The sequence below is a fragment of the Somniosus microcephalus genome, chromosome 1 (assembly GCF_052327205.1).
Source record: "Somniosus microcephalus isolate GS21.2 chromosome 1, FLI_Smic_1.0, whole genome shotgun sequence".
Classification (NCBI taxonomy): Eukaryota; Metazoa; Chordata; class Chondrichthyes; order Squaliformes; family Somniosidae; genus Somniosus; species Somniosus microcephalus.
The window spans coordinates 402,886,074-402,909,838 of NC_140987.1; the positions used below are offsets into that span (position 1 = coordinate 402,886,074).

Sequence of the window (23,765 nt, forward strand, 5' to 3'; positions counted from 1 at the left end):
GCCATTTAGGACTGAGATGAGGAGGAATTTCTTCACCCAGAGAGTGGTGAACCTGTGGAATTCTCTGCCACACAGGGCTGTTGAGGCCAATTCATTAAATATATTCAAGAAGGAGTTAGATATATTTAAGGCTAAAGGGATCAAGGGATATGGGGAGAAAGCAGGGACAGGGTACTGAGTTTGGATGATCAGCCATGATCTCATTAAATGGCGGAGCGGGCTCGAGGGGCCGAATGGCCTACTCCTGCTCCTATCTTCTATGTTTCTATGAAAGAGTGGGCTCCCATGTTAAAGGAAGGTGTAAAATCTGTCTCTCTGTAAAATCACTGCTCTTCAGACATCTTAAGGGAACATATATCTGTTCACACTAGTCTTTAAAGCTAGCTTTGGGAATAGATATTAAATTATTTTACATACTCTAAAATCTATTAAGAATGTACAGTGTAACAGATTTCACTCCCCAAACCAGCAGGAGCCTGCTGTTAGCTCTCTGTTCTTGGTTAAGTGAGTGATCAAACACATCTGAATTCTGTATTGAATGGACTGTACCAAGGAAAGATTCTATTGAATTCAATGAAGTATATGGATAACTCTCATGTACCTTGTGCCTGCTGAAAGTTACTTTTAAATGAAGAAACCCAGGTGAAAGGCTAAGGTCCAAAGTGCAGGCTACCACCAAGGATAAAAAGAGTAGGAAAAAATGAGGTAAATAATGAAACTGTGGCTAGATAACATCAAGCTTTCCTTGTACATTCTCCAGGAGGTGTTAGAAGAGTCTCCTCATACATGGAAGCAGTATTCACCTCTTGGACAGATGTGTGTTTATTTATATAGAATGATGAGTTATTATCAGGAAAAGAAGTGTTTGGCACAAAAGTGTAAACCAAGCAAGGAAGCGATTTGGAAGTTCCACACTAGGTCATCGTGCATGGTGCCAGTGAGGCTGGTGAAGGGAGCATGATAGCAGATCACACTAGCTTCTCATGTCCCAGGCCATCAGTGAGCAATGGGAGGAAGATAAAAAAGTGGAAATGATAGATAAGCTGCAAACAAATTGCCCTAGTTGTTATATATTTATATAATAAAGATGAATTAATTGGGTGCCCAATGACTCAGTGAATGGATGCACTACCCATTGTGTTACTAAGCCATACTGACCAGGAGGGTAGGCGTGAGTATATCTTAATTGAGGCTTACATAGAATTACATAGGAGATACAGCACAGAAACAGGCCATTCAGCCCAACTAGTCTATGCCGGCGTTTATGCTCCACTCGAGCCTCCTCCCATCTTTCCTCATCTAGCTCTGTCAGCATAACCCTCTATTCCCTTCTCCCTCATATGCTTATCTAACCGCCCCTTAAATGCATCTATACTATTCGCTTCAACCACTCCCTGTGGTAGCGAGTTCCATTCTCACCACCCTCTGGGTAAAGAAGTTTCTTCTGAATTCCCTATTGGATTTCTTGGTGACTATCTTATATTGATGGCTTCTAGTTTTGCTCTTCCCCACAAGTGGAAACCGTCTCTCTGTATCCACTCTATCAAAATCTTTCATAATTTTAAAGACCTCCATTAGGTCACCCCTCAGTTTTCTTCTTTCAAGAGAAAAGAGACCCAGCCTGGTCATCCTTTCCTGATAGGTTATACCCTCGCATTTCTGGTATCATCCTTGTAAATCTTCTCTGCACCCTCTCCAGTGCCTCTATATCCTTTTTATAATATGGCGACCAGAATTGTACGCAGTACTCCAAGTGTGGTCTAACCAAGGTTCGATACAAGTTTAGCATAACTTCACTACTTTTCAATTCTATCCCTCTAGAAATAAACCCTTGGTTTGCCTTTACTATGGCCTTGTTAACCTGTGTCGATACTTTAAGTGATTTGTGTATTTGTACTCCTAGGTCCCTTTGCTCCTCTATCCCATTTAGATTCTTATTTTCCAAGTAATATTTGACCTCTCTATTTTTCTTACCAAAATGTAATACCTCACATTTATCTGTTGAATTTCATTTGCCAATTATATGCCCATTCTGCAAGTTTATTAATGTCTTCTTGTAATTTGAGGCTGTGTCTCAGACTAGTGGGTTTCTCAGAGTATTCTTTTTAAGGTGCATTTATACTTCGCACAGTGAACTGATAGCAAATCACTTTTGAGTTTTCTGCACATTTTGAGGGCCGATTTACACTGGGTTTTCTAAACCCATTCTCACTTTCCTTTACAAAAGAAAATCATGATGTTGCAAGCATACCTGCAATAGGAAAGATTAGTTTGGATCCTGAATTGCTGAAGATCTTGTTTATATTGCGGTCAGAGATCTGCAATTCACGTTTGAAATCTCCAGTTGCTGTTGGGGGGGGGGGGGGGGGGTCCATGTTCAATCAGGAGTCAGATCACTTATCTTTCTGTGTTTGCAGTCCAGCTTTAGTTTCACTGTGAGGCTAAAATTGGTGTGTAAATGTACCCTAAGAATAGGTGGCAGTAAATAATAATAACAAACCAGTATCACAAATTAACTTTAAAAAGCACTGTGTAGAACTGTGTCAGATTGAGAAGGAATTCCAGGTTTAATCCACAGTCTGTGCTAAACTAACAGATCACAGTCAAGGTGACGGTAGGAGTATGGAAATTGGCCTAAGTGTCCCAGGGCTAGGGAGAGCAAAATCAGCCAAGATTCCTGCTCCTAATTAGTACCCAGTGACTGCTGCTGAAAAATGCACCTGTTGATGTTGGGTAACAACAGCATCTGGTTCAGCATCAGGCCTACCAACACTCACTGTTAAGGAACATATGAAGAGTGACCAGTTGGGCAAAGTACTGGGGGTGGCAGTTGCCAATGAACCATATGTTACAGATAGTAAAGCTGTAAAACAGCGCAGTTTGTGACTGACGAAGATGTGCTACAGTATTATAGAGGCTGAGGACTGTTATATGTAACAGAAAATATCTTCCCTTTACAAAGAATATCCACCACTTAAAGGGTAACTAAATATTAAAAAAACCTTTGCGCTCAAATTCTGCCTTTAAGGAGAAACAGAAGAATGGCAGTTCCTCTCTGTAATTAATCTTCCACTAACAAAATCACAGGAAAACAATTTTGGAACATGCAATTTCTGAGAATACAAATTTGTTACTGGGTAATTAATTATAGAAAAATGCTGGTTTCTCCCAGTTTCCATTGAGAGAGGCATTTTGAGTCCTTTAATTTAAAAATAAAATCCACTCTATGCATCACTATGAGCAGAAGCCAGAGCCGGAACTTGTGCCCAGGCCCCAGAGACCAAAGAAAGAGCAAATTGTCAGGCTGGTAGCATCATGTGTCTACCCAATAGCTGAGATTATCCTCTTCTGTTCCCAGCCCAGCACTGCCAATCTTCTGCTCTCCTCTCTCTTGTTCAGTGGAGTCAATTCAAATTTCACACCTCACCACGAGGTCAAAACCGCAAGTACAGCAAAGAATTTAACAAAACTGTCAAAGAAAATCTGGTGGCACCGTGTCAAGGCAGTTAAGACAACTGCGGTGGGCACTGTGGATTAGAGAACCAACCTGCTCAAACCCACAATTTAAAGTACCCCGAGTTCTTGATCTTGGACTGGTCATTCGGACAAACGAGAAACAGGAGGTCGTAATTTGTGTAGGGCAGCAGGCTAGTGGCATTGTACTGAACATTCCTCTCCACACAGCAATTTTCAAACACAACCTTAGAGCAACTAAAAATGGAGACATGGCAAGCAATGTCCAGTTTAAATACAAAACTGCAGCAAACATTGAAGTTTGATATTTTCTGACATGTATGATGCCTTAACATATTAGACGCCTTAACATATTAGACATCACATGCTCTCTACACACATCTGTGCACAATTCTGGCTGGGCAGATTCTCAAAAGCATGTTTAAAATAACAAAACACACAAATTCAAACTGTTCAAATATATAGGTATATATACACCAAATCAGTTAACTCTTTGGAATCCCTTCATCTGTACAGTACATTGTCCGAACTCTCCTAAGTATCTATATATATAAAGCAATCGATCTGTCTGTCTGTCTGTCTGTCCTTCTGTCTGTCTGTCCTTCTGACTGTCCTCACATTTGCGTCTGTCCGGCTATGCGCTCGAAAGTTATAGAGCGTACCTACGCGCGCGTTACCTCCAAAGAAAGCTTACGCTTCCGGGACGGTCGTAAGCGTATTTACTTTTCGGTCGGACGAAAATTGTTCGCGCCTTATGCAAAAAACCTTCAAAATTAAACTCATTATCTGCTACTTAGCATTGATTGACTGACGTCAAGGTTCCACCAATCCTGTGCCGTCACGATTGACCAATCCTACAGTACAGTCCCCTGATGGTTGGCCAATCGGTGTGTGTGTGTGGGCGGGACTAATCGTTTTCATCTCAGGGATGTGCCAGCCATTGTTTCACTGCTTCCAGCTCAAACTACTCTCCTTATCCAGCTTTGAAAAAGTTAGTATCTCTTTTAAAAATAACATAACATTTACCAAAAACGTTTTATAAGTACTTTCACTTTCATCTTTCAAGGTATTAAAAGGTAGAAATGTTGCCCGGCAGCAGATTGAGAGAGGGACACAGACAGGGCCCAAAAGCCTGGGACTCGATTTAAAATGTTGCCTGGCAACAGATTCACAGAGGGACACAGAGAGGCCCCAAAGCCTCGCACTCGATTTAAACCGCCCGGCCCAAAACAGCCCTGGCAAAGCCTGGCTCCCCCAGCTAGTTATTATATAAAGAAGGGGAAATACTGTCCCTTTGAAATGAATGGAAAAGATCCTGAACAACTCAAAACTAGTGAATCCTTAAATAAACAAACAACAATTTGTAGAGGGGAAAAAAGACCTTAAATTTTCCTTTTGCAAAATGAAGATTCAGCAAGACAACAGAAATTATAATACATCAATGTAGAAATACAGCAAGATAAATTAAAAACTAAAATAAATATTATTAAGAGCTCAAATTCTGCCTGTAAGGAAAAACAGAAGAATGACAGTTTCTCTATATAATTAATGTCCCACTAACAAAATCACAGGAAAACTATTTATGAACAGAGAGACATGGTTAAAGCTACATAGTTGATGAGAGAAGAATTGCTCTGGTCACTAAATATAGCAACATCGTAAATGCATTAAAAAATTATTTTAATTCCACTACACATAATGGCCTGCTCAATTCTTTCCCAGTATGAGCTATTCTGGAAGCTCCATGTATAAACTGAGTGGAACGCCTGCTGAGCCAATAATATTTTCTCCCAACAGGGCTGTTTCACATCAAATATTACTCTGATTTCAAGTGGGAATTGGTGCAGTCTCCCTAAAGAGACTATTTCACTCCTTCAACATGAGCACAATTAGCCTCACAGCCATACTCAACCTCCAAATGTAATATAAAAAGGTATCTAAATAGTGCACTCCATTAGTCCTGATCCTTACCATCAGTTTTTCTTCATTTTCAGGTATCAATACACAGTTTTATAGTCAGTCTTTCACACTAATTGATTTGATCGATTGTTGTTGGGCCCATCGTCATCATTCCATGCCCCAATTCTGTACACAAAGCCCCTGCAGTGTTGGCATCCTTTTTAGTCCAAGCCCAGTACATGTGCTCTCTTACTGTAGATTATTCTGCTCAATTTGCTCGGGCAATATCAAAGATGGCTGTAAGCATACAAACCTGACGTGCTTGTTCTCTTTGCAAAGAAAAGCTTATTTTGGACACATGTACTTTCGAAGCCCGTATTCGCCTCTGCCACTGCTCTAGAATTACTACTTACGTCTCACCAACTTTGACAGGTATAGAATTCGCAAGCTTGTTTAAAGGAATTTTTGTTATTTCCCATTTTACTTTCACACACAAGCTCAGTGGCATCCTCAGGGCTGTCATACCGTACCCAAATAAATTTTCAAATGGAACTACAGTAACAAATATTTTCAACCAAAAGGAAATTGCATTCCAGAGAGACAGACAGGGACAAAGGGGGAGGCTCCAGTTGTACTGACAGAGGACACGCACAATAGAAAAAGGTTTAGATTTTGCACTGGGGCTACACCAGCAAAATGGCACAACTGCAGCAGAACGTGGCAGAAACATTTAACTAAACCGTTCCACTATCTCCACACTGATCTCCAACACTTCTTGGATTTCCCATCAGAAGTGAGGAGGATTACAGAATACATCTGCTGAAATTATGGGTGGGCATATTGAAATACTATGCAAATGATGGAAATATGTCATCTAACATATTTCCCATACTTTGCGCCACAGCAATGTTGAATGCAAGGGATTGACTGCAAGGGCATAAGAACAGCTTAATACAACAACAACAACTTGCTTTTATATAGCACCTTTACCATAGAAAGATGACCCAAGGTGCTTCACAGAGGAGTAATAAGACAAAAATGGACAAGAGGAGATATTAGCAAAAGTGCCAAAAGTTTAATTACAGAGGTGGGTTTTAAAGTGGGCTTTAAAGGAGGTGAGAGGAGTGGAGAGGCGGAGGGAATTCTAGAGTGTGGGGCCTAGACAGCTGAAGGCACGGCTGGTAATGGTGGGGTGAAGGGAGGGGGAAATGCACAAAAGGCTAGAGTGAGAGGGATGGAGAGCTCGGGGCTGAGGTGTTATATGGTGGGAGCAAGCTATCCAGAAATAGGGAAGGGGAAGGCCATGAAGGGATTTAAATACAAGGATGAAAATTTTCAATTTGAGGCTTTGGGGGACTGGGAGCCAACATAGGTCAGCGATAGGATACGAGCAGCAATGTTCCCTCTTATATTTTTTTCGTGCGCAGTCCCTTTAACTGGTTGCTCGGCCCATTCAAATTTTCGTGCATGCGCGGTTTCTTCCATATAAAAGCCGGTGAGAGTGGCCTGCGCGGGACCATGCAGCCGCACAGCTTAGTGGGAACGTTGATGAGCAGCAAAGTTTTGGATGAGCTGAAGTTTAGAGAGTGGAGAAGAGGCGGCCAGTTTGGAGAGCATTTTAATAGTTGAGTCTGGAGATGACAGAGGCATGGATTATACGACAGTAACAACAATAGCTTGCATTTATATCGCAATTTTAATGCAGAAAAACGTCCCAAGGAACTTCATATAAATATCACCAGAGAAAACTCAACACCGAGCCAAAGAAGGAGATATTAGATAGGGCGGCTAAAAGCTTGGTCAGAGAGGTGGGTTTTAAGGAGGGTCTTACAAAATGAGAAAGGGGTAGCGAGGTGAAGTTTAGGGAAGGAATTCCAGAGCATGGGGCCTAGACGGCTGAATGGTAGGGTGAAGGAAGTGGGGAATGCACAAATAGCCAGAGTTGCAGGAACACAGAATTCTCAGAGGTTTGTAGGGTTAGAGAAGGTTACAGAGATAAGAAGGAGCATGGCAATGAAGGGATTTGAGCACAAGGATGAGAATTTTCAATTCGAGATGTTGAGCAAAGAGGCCACCTGCCACACTATATTAAGCCAGGCCTCCGAAGCCTATCACAGTCAATCTCTGCCACCATCAGGCTGGAAAACTATCCAAGGTCAGAGGTGCCTCTTTGTAGCAGACTAAAGTCACCCCACAATATATTTCTACCAGTATATTGGCCAAGCAGAGATTTTAGGCTACATGATTATTACAAACTACTGTATTACTAATTCTAGTTATTACAAACCTTCTTGGTTATAACCTATTACAAATCATTATGATAATCTTCCTCGTTATTACAAACTTCTTTATTAGGCATTCTCATTATAAAACTCACTACTAGTCTCTTGTTGCTACAAATTCTCTTTAGTACTCATTTTTACAAACATTTGTTATTACAATCCCCTCGTTATTACAAGCCCCTTATTATATAATCTCCATTGTTCTTATCCTCTCCTTACAATAACTTTAAAAGAATGCTGTCAAACAACAGCACAAATTGTACAGCAAATAACAAATCAGATTAGCTTAAATGTCCAAAGTAGCTAGCGGTGCAATTAAACGAGGGTCACAGGGGGGGCACTGTGAATACTAGGGGACACAGGAGGGTACTGCACATACCAGGGGGAATTGCAAGTACTAGGGTTGCAGTAAGATACTGTAAATACTAGGGACATATTGGGGTCAAAGTTCCCTCTAATTTTTATTTTAGGTGTGCAGTCCCTTTAACTGGCTGCACAGCCTATTTAAATTTTCACGCATGTGTGGTTTCTACCATGTAATAGCTGGTGATCGGCCTGCACGGGATCTCCAGACCACGGTGCTGCCGCAAGGACGCACAGCTTAGCTGGAACTGATTGGGGTAGTGCAAATACTGTGGGTACTGGGAGTACGTGACGTAGTCAGTTTAACATTGGTCCTCTTTTGGTTAGACCCAGTTAACTGTAACTTAACAAATTAAACTAAAATTTGGTTTGCCGGAGTGATGATGCACTCCAGTCCCCACGGTGCCCACCGGTCTCGGAAGGCCTCAAGTGTGCCGGCAGACACTGCATGCTCCAACTCCAGGACCACCCAGGCGCGAACATAAGTTTAACCTTGGTGGGTGGGGAAGATTTTAGAAACAATAATGCAGGAGAAAATTAACAGCCACTTGGACAAGCATGAACTAATAAAGGAGAGCCAGCACTGATTTGTTACGGGCAAATCGTGTTTGACTAACTTGATTGAGTGTTTTAATGAGGTAGCAGAGAGGGTGGATGAGGACAGTGCAGTTGTTGTTATGTATATGGGCTTTAAAAAGGTGTTTGATAAAAGTACCACATAATAAGCTTGTTAGCAACATTAAAGCCCATGGGATAAAAGGGGCAGTAGCAGCATGGATGCAAAATTGGCTAAGGGATAGGAAACAGAGAGTTGTGGTGAATGGCTGTTTTCTTGGACTGGAGGGAGGTATACAGTGGAGTTCCCCAAGGTTCAGCTGTTTTTGATATACATTAATGACTTGGCCTTGGGGGTACAGGGCACAATTTCAAAAGTTGCAGATGACACAAAATTTGGAAGTGTAGTAAACAGTGAGGAAGATAGTAATAGGCTTCAAGAGGCGATAGAATGGCTGGTTGAATAGGCGGACACATGGCAGATGAAATTCAACACAGAAAAGTATGAGGTGATACATTTTGGTAGGAAGACTGAGGAGAGACAATACAAGATAAATGGTACAGTTTTAAAGGGGATGCAAGAAAAGAAAGACCTGGGGGTGTTTGTGCACAAATCTTTGAAGGTAGCAGGACAGGTTAACAAAACAGTTAATAAAGCACGTGATGCTGGGCTTTATAGAGGCATAGGGCAGGATTTTCATTGGGCCGTGGAGGCGGGATTGGAGGCGTGTGGGGGGTTAAAATCCTGAAATCGGGGGGGGGGCACGAACCCATCCCACCCCCAACCTGCCTCCATGCCAGTTTCAAAGGAGGCGGGTACCCGACCCACACTGGGAGCCGCCTCCCCGAGGTGGGAAGGGGATTGGTGCCAATTAACTGCCTGTTAACAGGTAGTTAACAGGCAGTTTTTAGCCTAATCCCTATTTTCATTGTTGAAATGTGGGATTCCCAATGGCTCCAAACCACACCAAGTTAGCGAGGCAGGCCGTCGGGATGAAGGGCTTGGAGGGGTCGAGATGTCCGGTGTTCAGGTGAGTGACGGGTGCATGAGTGCAGCGGTAAGTGTGTTTGGTGTGTGTAAAGTGTTTAAAGAAGTTGTACTTACAATTACATACCTTTACAGCCTTCCTTCCTTCAGGTCTCGGAAGTTCCTCTTCTCACCGGCACAGAAAGCAGAATGGCCGCGATCTGTCAAAAGTTCCAGCATTCAGCTTTCTGTTCCGGGGAGATCTCTAAATCATCCTGACAGGAAGGAATTAACTTGGAGTACAGATTGTCAGTGTTTGACAGCTTCAAACAGCTGGCGAATGCTGATAATTCATCTGTCAAAAGGACTTGACAGATGAAATATCAATCTGTGACATCACCTGTTGCTGGGTGGCCCTTAATTGGCCTGCTGAGCCCGCTGGGCGGGCTCAACAAGATCAATCCAGTCAAAATCGCATGGGTTGGCTGGAACTCGATGGAGGCGGGACTACAACCCCGAAAGTTGTAGTCCTGCCTCCTACCCGATCCATCAATGAAAATCCAGCTCATAGAGTATAAAAGCCAGGAAATTATGCTAAACCTATATAAAACACTAGTTCAGCCCCAGCTGGAGTATTGTGTCCAATTCTGGGCATCACACTTTAGGAAGGAAGTGAAGGCTTTGGAGAGGGTGCAGAAGAGATTTACTAGAATGGTTCCAGGGATGAGGGATTACAGTTACGTGGATAAACTAGAGAAGCTGGTTTTTTTCTCCTTAGAGCAGAGAAGGCTAGGAGGAGATTTGATAGAGGTGTTTAAAATTATGAAGGGTTTAGATGTTTCCAATTGCTGAAGGGTCAATAACCAGAGGGCACATATTTAAGGTAATTGGCAAAAGAACCAGAAGCGACATGAAGAAAAACTTTAACGCAACGAGTGGTTAGGATTTGGAATGCACAACCTGATAGGGTGGTGGATACAGAGTCAATAGTTGCCTTCAAAGGGGAATTGGTTTAATACTCGAAGGAGAAAAAATTGCAGGGATATGGGGAAAGAGCTGGGGAGTGGGACTAACTGGATTGCTCTTCGAAAGAGCTGGCTTGGATGCTTGATGGGCCAATGGCCTTCTTCTGTGCTGTTCTACCCTATGACTCTATAGGAGAGCACTGTAAGTACCAGAGGTGAATGGGAGCACTGTGAATACCAGGGGCATGGAGAAGTACTAAAAGTATCATGGGCAGAGGTGGTTGGGCACTGACTGCCAAGGGAAGGAGAGATTATAGATGGAGGAAGGAGCAGTCATTTATTTAAATCTGGTTCAAAGAGTGTGTATTTTGTCCAATTATAAACAAAATCTGACTAAAACCTCAGAACAATGTCTGACACCTGCTAACATCATGAGACTGATGTTCCTCTGAATGTAAAAATGTTTAAAAGTAAACACACTGAATTTTTTATTAACATATATCTAAAAATGAGTCATAATAAATAATTAAATAATTAGACTGGATTACTGCACACAACCAAATTAATATGGGGCACATCATCTATTTCTTAAAGAGCAGTTCTAATAAATATTTCTAATAAATATTTCTGTCAGGCTCCTTTTATGGAGCCAAGGCAACAGCTGCAAACCAAGCAGCTCAGTTTTACTGATATGAGGACTGGATATCTATCATCAGCCATTTGCAAAATTCTTCTGTCTCATTTTCTCCCCAATTCCCCTTTTAGCTCCCCTTCTTCCCTGAAAGTACTACCACTTGCTGGGGTATGGATCCACGCACAATGCCAGCATTCTGATACCTCACCATGTGACTATTTTGCATGTGTGAACCTGGACAGTAAGGTTTAGTGGGCTATTTGAGTGTGGGGAGTTTCACAGATGAACTTGATCTTGATCTCACCTGATGTCTAAATACATGCCCTTTCCAGCAGAAGTCACTGGATGGCAATCACCATCTCCATCTAGAATGCAATGGTTGATTTTCCCCTCCCTAGCCCAGAGGCACTGAGGCCAAATCTAACACCCTTATCACCACCCTACCTGTAATATAGACTAGGGATTGAACCTGGGACTTCGACTTAATGTTTCATTTTCGTAAAAATATATAATTTTCTAAAGTCAACTTGTTATTAACATCTACTGCTACCTACTCTAAAAAGAAAATCAGAGTAACCCACCAGTTTTGATCTTACCACACTCTCAGCCCCAATTCAGATATGCTCATGTCTGTCGCTCTCATCCTCCATAGTGTATGCGAGACCTCTCCTTTTCCATCAAACTCCAGCAGATTAAAATTCAAATAACAGTGGCTGTCACTCACACAGCTGCCTCTCTCAGTGTATACAATTTTCTATGCAGTGCTTGTATTAATATTTCGGCGAGATAGCTGCAGACTGAATCTCCTGACAACTGAGTGACATTTGTTGACTAAAGACTTATTCAATTAGCAGAAGCAATTGCATTTTAGGATAGCTCAGGCTCTCCTCCCAAAAATGACTGTGCACAGGCTACCCTGGTGTAAACATTAACTCAGCACACATAAGAACAGGAGTAGGCCATTCAGCCCCTCAAGTCTATTCCACCATTCAATTAGATCATGGCTAAATTTGTATCTCGACTCCATTTACCTGCCTTTCATCCATATCCCTTGATACCCTTACCTAACAAAAATCTATCGATCTTAGTCTTGAAACATTCAATTAACAACGCATCCATAGCCTTGGGGGGGGGGGGGGGGGGGGGGAAGTTCCAGATTTTCACTACCCTTTCTGTGAAAAATTGCTCCTGATTTCACTCCTGAATGGCCTGGCTCTAATTTTAAGATCATGCCCTCCCCTCTTGTTCTGGATTCCCCCACCAGAGGAACTAGCTTCTTTGTATCTACCCTATTGCATCACTTTATCATTTTAAACAGCTCAATTACATCACCTCTCGCAATATTTAAGTAAAGAATATACACTGAGAACAAAATAGCATTAGGAAACAAAAACATTTGACTACAGGTAAACTAAGTAGGCAGACGCTCAGGCACTCACGCATTCTATTTAAAAAAGCACAACACATCTATACGACACATAAACACCAGAAATACACATATATACTCATGCATTTAGGCAGACACGCCTCCATACACTTATCTTTCATTGTGAGTTCTGACAACTGATCACCAAATTGGAACCAAAAAAAATCGCTTCAGGATTTGAAGTTTAAATGACATGAAATTAACCCTTTAACCATGGCATGAATGGAATTGTGAGTTAACAATTTAGGGATTCGTAGCATTTTTCACTTTCAGGATGAAAGGAAATATGCTTGAAACTGAGTATTAGACAAAGACTTTGTAAACAATACAATTCACAATTAGGTGGAGAAAGATCACTAATTGTCCAGTGCACAGGATGCCTCATTTCAAAATAAGATTTGAAGGAGGAAGAAAAAAAGATAATGCAGGCTTATATTTTGCAAAAAGTGACCCTTTTCAAATTCTCACAATATATGGAAATGTATAAACCACTACATGATGGGTACGTTTATGTATCAGATGAAGAGAGGCAGTGTTTCTTTCAATGGAATGCATAGAGCAGATTTTGGAAGGGTTTTATGCTATTTTTTTACATTTCTGTTCTCATCCCCCAATGTACAGCGAGAGGTTCTGAAAGGGTTAGTGATTTTGCTGTTCAGATGCAGTGCCTGGATGTTTGGTGGTTTCTATTGAATGGGATCTGTTTAAAGCAGCAGGGATTCCAGTTAGAGCCAGCCTACGAGACCCGAATATGAATAGGAAAAAAACAGCTCACAAATACCACCCTAAACAGTTTAGAGAAAAGAGGAAAAAATCCTGCATGGATGGTGGGGGGGGGGGGGGGGGTAGACCAGTACTGAAGACAATTCCTAGCTGGCTGCACAATAATCAGCAAATCTCCAACATTGTATATCACAATAATCAGTAAATCTCCAACACTGTATATCATTCAAATTATGAGCCGAGCCAGGGTAAAACCAGAACAAAGTGGGAGCCCATCAAATCAAACCCAACTCAAGTGGAAATTGCACACAAACAAGGTGATGGAGAGAAATTGAGGAGCATAGTCCAGCTCCTCTGATCATGGAACAGAAGGACTGTCTGCTTATTCCTTTCTAACAATCTCATCTTTATTGATCTCCAAGTTTTGTTATAAAAATAATAATGCTTTTTTATTTGATAATCATGAAATATTATTTTGCTTTCAACTTACACACACACACACACACACACACACACACACTTGGCTAGACTCAATCTCCATGACAACAGCTAGCCTGGAGATTTTTTTCTTTGCTAATCCACAATGATCAGTTAATTTATATATTTTTTTAACAAATCATGTAAAACAATTTGAAGGGGCATCAAAAAAAATACAAAAACAAGCAAGAAACTCGGAGTAACAAAAACAAATCCCAATTAAGCTGCAGGAAATTCCAAATCTATTTGCATTCAACACCAAACCAGACTTAGTACCAATTCCATCAAAAACACACCATCACAATAGAAAGATCGTCAACCTTCAGCTCTTGGGTTCTTTTTTTCTCCCCCCCCCCCCCCCCCCGAACGCTGGAGCAGATTTCTCTCAGATGTACACTTGCTTTTCGTTTTTGAATAAAATGTGGGGATATTGTTGGTATCTTTTTAAAACAGCGAAGAGATGGAGAAATATTAGGCAGCAGCAGATATCTGCAGACGGGGAAAAAAGGTTCACGGAGACAGGGAGGACGAAAAGCTAAGCTAAATAACAGAACAGATAGAATAAGTAATATGATCGAGCCCCGCAGTGGGTCTCCGGTTACCGCTCACATCACTTCTTTCTCCCGTTCCATCTCGGGGACTCTTACCTGGGGCTGGGAGGGTATCAGGAGCGGGCTGAAGCGAGGCAACTCCCCCACTGCTCCATGTCCATGTCCCGGGGCTGGTGGTGCGCTTCCTCCGTTCTGATGTGACTGTCGAGCCGCTTCGACCGCTGCCTCTCCCTCCGCCGCTGCTCCTTTCACTGCAAGGGTGGGTTGGAGAGTGGGGGGGCGCAGGGGGTGCACAAGAACGTGCCCCGGACACGAGCAATGCGCGTCCCCAGCAACGCGCGACGTGACCTGAATTTGATCAGCCTGGAAGCAGTGGGGGAGATGGAGAATGGGGAGGGGACTGCGACCATCTAGTGCCCCTCCATCACTCAACCGCAAACAGATTCCAAAAATGCACGGCAGGTTGCATTCAGATAGACAGTTTTCCATCTGATCTCACAAGACAGGCTGCCTAGAGATTTTAGAGACTTCAAAGGGGCAGGAAGAGTGAGAGGAATGGGTCAGCACAGGAGGAAGAGGGGCTGTTTGAAGAAATATTGGCCCAGAATTTGCTGGGTCGTGGCATCGCGCCTGTTGGTTATAAACCTCACCCTTCAGCTCAAAATATGTTTGCCCTGTAAGTTGCTGGAAGTGCGAGCTGATAACGGCGCAGCGAGGGCATTGGGGCATTAGGGGTTTTAGTGAATGACGGAACCAATCTCCCTAACTAATGAGATTTAAGGACACAGAGGAACGACGGAGAAGGAGGATGAATTAGAGAGGGTGAATTAGAGTCAAATTAGGTACAGAAAGGGAACTAGAGAGAGAAAGATGTGCGGGTTAGGATGATTGGCTATGATAAAATTGACCCTTAGTGTTAGGGGGATTAAATACGTGGGGTTACGGGGATCGGGTGGGATATGTGTCGGTGCAGGCTCGATGGGCAATGGCCTCTATCTGCACTGTGGGGTTTCTGTGATTCTGTGAAAGAAAGGTTGGATTAAGAGAAAGAGAAAAAGGATATGTAAGAATATGCAAATGTAAGAAAAAAATTAAAACTTTTTTTAAAATTTTAATTTAAAATATCTAACAATTTACTACCTGTAGGAATGAGACGTTACAGTTTAAATTGTTACCTTTCTGATTGATTGGAATTTCTGGAACATAAATTTCCTAATTAAAAGGGTCCTTACGCTATTAAGTAGCAGTCCTAACTTGCTACGGCAAGTTTTATTTGCAATTAATGCGCAAATGCAGCAACTTCATGAAACTCATGGGAAGGTTGAGGGTGAGCTGCTAAGGCTAACGTGGGAGCGGTGGAAATCATCCAGCAACTTGAGGCGATTCGCAATTCACAGGGTATCTCTTACCACAAGTTGCTGGATGATTTACGCATTTATATAGAGCCTTTCACCATCACTGGGCATCCCAAAGTGCTTTACAGTTAATGAAGTACTCTTTAGGTGTTGTGATGTAGGAAACGTGGCAGCCAATTTGCGCACAATCAGCAATGTGACAAAGACCAGATAATCTGTTTTAGTGATGTTGGTTGAGAGATAAATATTGGCCAGGGGGAATTCCCCTGCTCTTCTTCGAAATAGTGAAAGGGATCTTTTACGTCCACCTGCGAGGGCAGATGGGACCTTGGCTTAACAACGTCTCATCCAGAAGACTGCACCTCTGACAGTGCAGCACTCCCTTAGTGCTACATTGCAGAGTCAGCCTAGAGTTTTGTGCTCAAATCTCCTGGAGTGGGATTTAAACCCACAACTGCTGACTCAGAGGCAAGAGTGCTGACCACTGAGCCACAGTTGACACAATAATGGCGAGCACCATTAAACTCATTGTTATTTTGGCAGCAAATTCTGGGCCATTGTTGCTCAAGATTAGCCCCAAACAATAACTTGTATCATCCAATCACGCCACCATCCCATAGGTTCTTTGGGTTTTGCCACATGCCTTTTGATTACACATGAAAATCATTTTTTTTTGCTTTTAAAAGCAATATAAAATATTACTTCCTTAAACAATTCCTTCGGAAAAGGTCCTGTCAGGGTCAGAGAACATATGAACAAGCAAAAACCATGCAGTCTGCCCAATTTGCTTGGTCCATGTACAAAAAACACTCAAAAAAAGTTTAATCCTGCACAGCATAGTCCATTCTACTCAGAGCAGATTATTCTGCCTATCCCAGTTTAGTTCCACTCAGGCCAGATCTTGAGCCTGCTTCTTTCCATCTTCTGCCCAAGCAGGAATCAGCCCATCAGTATCAGTTTAGCTCAGTTATAGCACACCCTGCATCTCAATAGAGTAGGCTAAAGCCCCACTTCCAGAGTGGAGCACATAATCTAGGTTGGTGTTGCCATGTAGTGCGGAGGGAGTGCCACACTGTTGCTGGTGCCATCTTTTAGATACAACATTAAACCAAGGCCCTGTCTGCCGTTCAAGTTAGGGGAGCAGACAGGCATTTCTGCGGCCGTAGACGTGACTCCAGGATGGTATGTTACCTCCCTGGTGCCAGGGTCAAGGATGTCACTGAGCGGCTGCAGGACACTCTGAGGGGGGAGGGTGAACAGCCAGAGGTCGTGGTCCATAGCGGTATCAATGACATGGGCAGAAAGAGGGATGAGGTCCTGCAGGAAGAGTTTAGGGAGCTAGGTGAGAGATTAAAAAGCAGGACCTCAAAGGTAGTAATCTCCGGATTACTCCCGGTGCCATGTGCTAGTGAGTACAGGAATAGGAGGATAGAACAGATGAATGTGTGGCTGGAGAGATGGTGCAGGAGGGAGGGATTAAGATTCCTAAGGCATTGGGAGCGTTTCTGAGGAAGGTGGGACCTGTACAAGCTGGACGGGTTACAGCTCAACAGAGCCGGGACCAATATTCTCGCAGGGAGGTTTGTTAGTGCTGTTGGGGAGGGTTTAAACTAGCTTGTCAGAGGGATGGGCATACAAAGTGTGGTGAATGAGGTTGGTGAGCTACAAGCACAATTAGTTGTGTGGCACTATGATGTTGTGGCAATAACGGAAAAGTGGCTTAAAAACGGTGAGGACTGGGTACTTAATATTCAAGGGTACAAGGTGTTCAGAAAAGATAGGGAAGCACGGCGGCACGGTGGCCTAGTGGTTAGCACTGTTGCCTCACAGCGCCACGAACCCGGGTTCGAATCCGGCCTCGGGTGACTGTCTGTGTGGAGTTTGCACATTCTCCCCGTGTTTGCGTGGGTTTCCTCCGGGTGCTCCGGTTTCCTCCCACAGTCCAAAGATGTGCGGGTTAGGTTGATTGGCTATGATAAATTGACCCTTAGTGTTAGGGGATTAAATACGTGGGGTTACAGGGATAGGGTGGGATATGTGTTGGTGTAGTGGTTACGGGGATTGGGTGGGATATGTGTCGGTGCAGGCTCGATGGGCCGAAATGGCCTCTATCTGCACTGTGGGGTTTCTGTGATTTCTGTGATCTGTGAAAAAAGAGAAGTGGGGTGGCAGTGCTGATTAAGGAAGAAAGGGAGGATGTTCTTGAGGGGACAAGGACAGAATCTATTTGGTTAGAGTTGAGGAGCAAAAAGGGTATGATCACGCTATTGGGGGTGTTCTATAGGCCTCCAAATAGTGAGAGGGAGGTAGAGGAGCAAATCTGCAGGGAAATCACAGAGATATGCAAGAGCTATAGAGTGGTGATATTGGGGGACTTTAATTACCCAAATATCGATTGGGATAATGCTAGGGTAAAGGGAAAGGAGGGGGAGGAATTTCTGAAATGTGTTCAGGAGAATTTCCTTGACCAGTATGTTCTTGGCCCAACTAGGAAGGAGGCATTGCTGGATCTGGTGCTGGGGAATGAGGTGGGCCAGGTCGACCAAGTGTCTGTGGGAGAGCACTTGGGTACGAGTGATCATCGTATCATAAGATTTAGATTAGCAATGGAGAGGAACAATTTAGAGTGGAACTTCTAAACTGGAATAGAGCTAACTTCAATGGGATGCGAAAGGATCTAGCCAGGGTAAAATGGAACCAAAAACTAACAGGAAGAACTGTAACAGAACAATGGGTGATCTTTAAGGAGGAGATGTTCCAAGTACAGACTAGATACATTCCAACAAGAGGGAAGGGTAAGAAAACCAAAACAAGGGCTCCTTGGATGATGAGGGAGATAGAGAAGATGATGAAACAAAAAAAGAGGGTGTATGATGCATGTCAGGTGAATTCTTCAAGGGAGAACCAGACCAAATACAATAAGCTGAGAGGGGATGTGAAGTTGAAAATAAGATTGGCAAAGATAGAATATGAGAGTAGAATGGCGGTTAACATAAAAGGGAACCCAAAAATCTTCTACCGGCATGTAAACAATAAGTGGGTAGTAAGAGGCGAGGTGGGGCCTATTAGAGACAAAGAAGGTGATATATGCTCAGAGGCGCAGGGCAAGGCTAGAATACTCAATGAGACTCAATTGTATCGGTGTTTACTAAGGAGCTGGATGCTGACAAAATATCGGTAGAAGTGGAAAAGGTAGAAACAATGGAAGGGGTGAAAATTGATAGACAGGATGTACTAGAAAGGCTGGGTATGCTTAGAGTGGATAAATCACCTGCTCCAGTTGGCTTGCATCCCAGGTTGCTAAGGGAATTGTGGAAGGAGATAGCGGAAGGGCTTGCCATAATTTTCTAATCTTCCCTAGATGCGGGGAAGGTGCCTGAGGATTGGAAAGTGGCAAATGTGACACCATTGTTCAAGATAGGGTGTAAGGACAATCCTAGTAACTACAGGCTGGTTAGTTTAACATCAGTGGTGGGTAAAGTTTTTGAAACAATAATCAAGAAAAAAATGAACGGGCATTTGGAGAGGTTTAAGCTAATTAAGGAGAGCCAACACGGATTTGTAAAAGGCAGATCGTGTTTGACTAATCTAATTGAATTTTTTGATGAAGTAACAGAGAGGATTGATGAAGGGAATGCAATGGATGTTGCCTACATGGATTTTCAGAAGGCATTTGACAAAGCATCACATAGAAGGCTGGTTAACAAAATTGAGGATCATGGAATAGGTGGGTCAGTGGCAGCTTGGATAAGGAACTGGCTTAAGGACAGAAAACAGCGAGTTGTGGTAAATGGCTGTTTTTCAGACTGGAGTATGGTTGACAGTGGTGTTCCCCAAGGGTCAGTACTGGGGCCAGAATGGTTCTGGGGATGGGGGATCTTAACTACAAGGACAGGTTGGTGAAGCTGGATTTGTTTTCATTAGAGCAAAGGAGGTTGAGGGTTGATTTGATAGACGTGTACAAGATTATGACAGGTTTGGATAGGCTAGACGGGGAAAGGCTGTTCCCACTAGTTGATGGTACAAGGACTAGGGGACACAGATTTAAGGTTTTCGGCAAGAGATACATTGGGGATGTGAGGGAAAACTTTTTTACACAGCGAGTGGTGATGACCTGGAATTCGCTGCCAACGGAAGTGGTGGAAGCGGAGAAACTCAATGTTTTCAACGGGAGACTGGGTAGGCACTTGAAGGAAATAAACTTGCAGGGCTACGGAGATAGAGCGGGGGAATGGGACTGACTGGATTGCTCTACAGAAAGCCAGCATGGACTCGATGGGCCAAATGGCCTCCTTCTGTGCCGATATGACTCTATGACTATGTCAAATAACCTGTGGCTCTAGTTAAAGAAGATAGGAGCATCTGTGTGGTGCCCCGACCCACATTTATCCCTCAATCAACACCATCAAAAACAGATTAACTGTCCTTTGTGGCATCTTGGTGTGCATACACCTACATAACAACAAAGTAATTTATTGTAACAAAGCCATTCATTGGTTGTGAAGTAATTCATTGGTTATGAAGTGCTTTCAGACGTCCTCTATAAATGTAATTTTTTTAATTTGTTCTGGCATGCTCAAACTGAGTCTGCATTCACTGATAACTACCCTCTTCACTGTGCTGGGTAGCAATCTATACCAACCAAGCTCAGTGTACTAGGCAATAGGCTATAGCAGCCAAATCTGCTCTTACTGATAACCGTCCTCTTCATAGAACCAATTGACCTAATCAACTTGGACCTCTTCAGGATCTACTTTACCCAAAGTATTTTGGCAAGAGACCGATTTCCTCCCCTCCTCCACAGGACCATGTGAAGTGCACTGTATCTGTAAAGGACTCTCTCCACCTGAGCTTGCTGTCCTGGGCCATTACCTAGGTGTATTCCCAATGTAAGCCTGCCTTATGACAGGGCCTTGTACCAGGAAAAGGAGGGGGGAACAGGAACTCATTCAGAAAGCCCCAAGAAGGAAGTGAAATCTTGATTTACCTGCTATGGTGCTCCTCTTCATTAATCGCGACTATCTTCAAGAAAGGTGACAAGTCTGATTGTGGTAATTACAGAGGAGTCTCCCTGCTGTCTGCCACAGGGAAAGTTATCGCAAGAATCCTCCTCAATCACCTTCTCCCAGTGGCTGAAGAGCTCCTCCCAGAGTCACAATGCGGATTCCACCCACTAAGGGGCACAATGGACATGATCTTCACCGCGCGTCAACTACAAGAGAAATGCAGGGAACAGCACCAACTGTTGTACATGGCCTTCTTTGACCTCACGAAGGCCTTCAACACCGTCAACCGTGAGGGATTATGGAGTGTCCTCCTCAAATTCGGCTGCCCTCAAAAGTTTGTCACCATCCTCTGCCTGCTTCACGACGACATGCAAGCCATGATCCTGACCAATGGATCCACCACAGACCCAATTCATGTATGGACCGGGGTCAAGCGAGGCTGTATCATTGCACCAACGCTACATCATTAAATAAATTTAAAACAGAAATAGATAGTTTCCTAGAAGTAAAGGGAATAAAGGGTTACGGGGAGCGGGCAGGAAATTGGACATGAGTCTGGGTTCGGAATGGTCATGGCCCTGTGGGTAGTGGAGCGGGCCCAGGGGCCGTGTAGCCTTGTTCTGCTCCTACTGTGTTCTAATTCTGTTAGATTTCAGGAGATGGTTTTATTCCTGTTCCTGACTGGGGTGGAGATCGCCTTTACAGAAGGTAAGTACTGTAGAAAATATAGGGACAGAGTGATCTCCTGGAAGAATTTCGATCGCCTAGATGGGTCGGAGAGGAATTTCCCAGATTTTTTTCTCCCAAATTGGCCATTGGGTCTTTATCTGGTTTTTCGCCTCTCCCGGGAGATCACATGGGTTCGGGTGGATGCAGAGTGATAGAAGATTTGAGGTTAGGATCAGATCAGCCATGATCTTATTGAATGGTGGAGCAGGCTCGAGGGGCCGATTGGCCTACTCCTGCTCCTATTTCTTATGTTCTTATGTTCTTATGTTCCTGGCTGCAATGCTCCATCTCACCCCCAGTAAGCTCCCCGCTGGAGTGGAGCTAATCTACAGAACAAATGGGAAACTGTTCAATCTCCGTCGCCTCCAGTCCAGATCCAAGGTCATCCCATGCACTGTCATCGAATTACAGTATGCAGACGATGCTTGCGTCTGCACACACTCTGAGGTTGAACTCCAAACCATCGTCAACACCTTCCCCGAAGTGTACGAGAGCATAGGCCTTACACTAAACAGCCATAAGACAAAGATCTTCTACCAACCTGCCCCCACCACACAGTATTAAAATCCATGATGAAGCCTTGGACAACGTGGACCACTTTCCATACCTCGGGAGCCGACTGTCAATGAGGGCAGACGTTGAAGACAAAATCCAACACCGCCTTCAGTGTGCCATTGCAGCCTTCGGTCACCTGAGGAAGAGAGTGTTTGAAGACCAGGACCTCATACCCAGCACCAAGCTCATGGTCTACCATGCAGTAGTGATACCCGCCCTCCTGTATGCTTCAGAGGCATGAACCATGTACAGCAGGCACCTCAAAACACTGGAGAGGTACCACCAATGCTGCCTCCGCAAGACCCTGCAAATCCATTGGCAGGATAGGCGCACCAACGTCAGTGTTCTGGCTCAGGCCAACATCCCCAGCATCGAAGTTTTGACCACGCTCGATCAGCTCCGACGGATGGGCCACATTGTCTGCATGCTCAATACGAGACTCCCAAAACAAGCGCTCTACTCAGAGCTCCGATATGGCAAGAGAGCCCCAGGTGGGCAGAGGAAACGCTTCAAGGACATCCTCAAAGCCTCCTTGAAAAAATGCAACATCCCCACCGACACCTGGGAATCCCTGGCCCAAGACCGCACAAAGTGGAAGAGAAGCATCCGGGAAGGCGCCGAACACCTCGAGGCTCTTTGCCGGCAGCAAGCGGAAGCCAAGCGCAAACAGCGCAAGGAGCGCACGTCAACCCAAGCACCCCACCCACCCGTCCCTTCAACCACCATCTGCCCCACCTGTGACAGAGACTGTAGGTCCCGCACTGGACTCATCAGTCACCTGAGAACTAATTTTTAGTGTGGAAGCAAGTCATCCTCGGTTCCAAATGACTGCCTAAGAAGAAGAATAGCAGCCAAATCTGCTCTTACTGATAACCATCCTCTTCATAGAACCAATTGACCTAATCAACTTGGATCTCTTGAGGATCTACTTTACCCAAAGTATTTGGTAAGATACCGATTTCCTCCCCTCCTCCACAGGACCATGTCGTAGGCAGGTGCTGCACATCTGAAGTGCACTGTACCTGTAAAGGACTCTCTCCACCTGAGCTTGCTGTCCTGGGCCTTTACCTAGGTGTATTTCCAATGTAAGCTTGCCTCATGGCAGGGCCTTGTACCAGGAAAAGGAGGTGGAAGCAGGAACTCATTCAGAAAGCCCCAAGAAGGAAGTGAAAACTTGATTTACCTGCAATGTTGCTTCTCTTCAGTTTGCTCCCAGGGCCCCCTCATCCCCAACACCAGTTTTTTGGAGTGCCTCAGCTTTTGGGCAGACCATGAATAGATGTGAAGGAAATTGAGATGGCAGAGCCAGGAACACCCATCTCCCTCATTCCTGCGCAATGCTGGGCCTGCAGGCCCAGGTTCAATAATTAGGAAAAGCCCCAGAAATCCTGGGGAAATGTAATGGAGGCAGAAACCTGACATAGCTGACCTTCGCCTCTTTTTCTTGGCCTTAGCATCTGGGAATTATTGAGCTTTCCCCAGGCTCTGCAAAGAAGAAAATCAGCCCTATAATCTCCACTTCACCCTCAGCAATTAACTGTGCTATTTTCTATAATATTTGGAAGAATTGTGATAGACAAGCCAACCTTTCATAAACCTGAATGGATTTGGATTTGGTCTGAGTCACCTGGGCTCAGTTGTAGCACTTGACTGGGTCAGAAACTTGTACATTTAGATTGCATTCTAGAACCTGAGTATATAATCTAGTCTGAAACTCCAGTATTGCCTGTCTGTTCAAATTGATGCTAAAGGTCTCCCTGCACTATTCAAAGTACAACCTGGTCAACATTCTTTCTTCAATCAA

General features: G+C 43.8%; 1 protein-coding gene across 2 annotated transcripts in view; it reads right to left on the bottom strand.

The window, feature by feature from the left end:
* The window catches only part of nlgn3a (neuroligin 3a), a 340,056-nt gene extending 325,246 nt beyond the window's left edge, over nt 1–14,810 (bottom strand). The window contains exon 1 of one of the 2 annotated variants that reach the window (XM_085998226.1): nt 14,413–14,810. The gene's annotated coding sequence lies outside the window, so the exon portion shown is untranslated. The remainder of the gene's footprint in view (nt 1–14,412) is intronic. The other variant, XM_085998216.1, reaches the window with a different exon arrangement.
* Between the last annotated feature and the right edge of the window lie 8,955 nt (nt 14,811–23,765).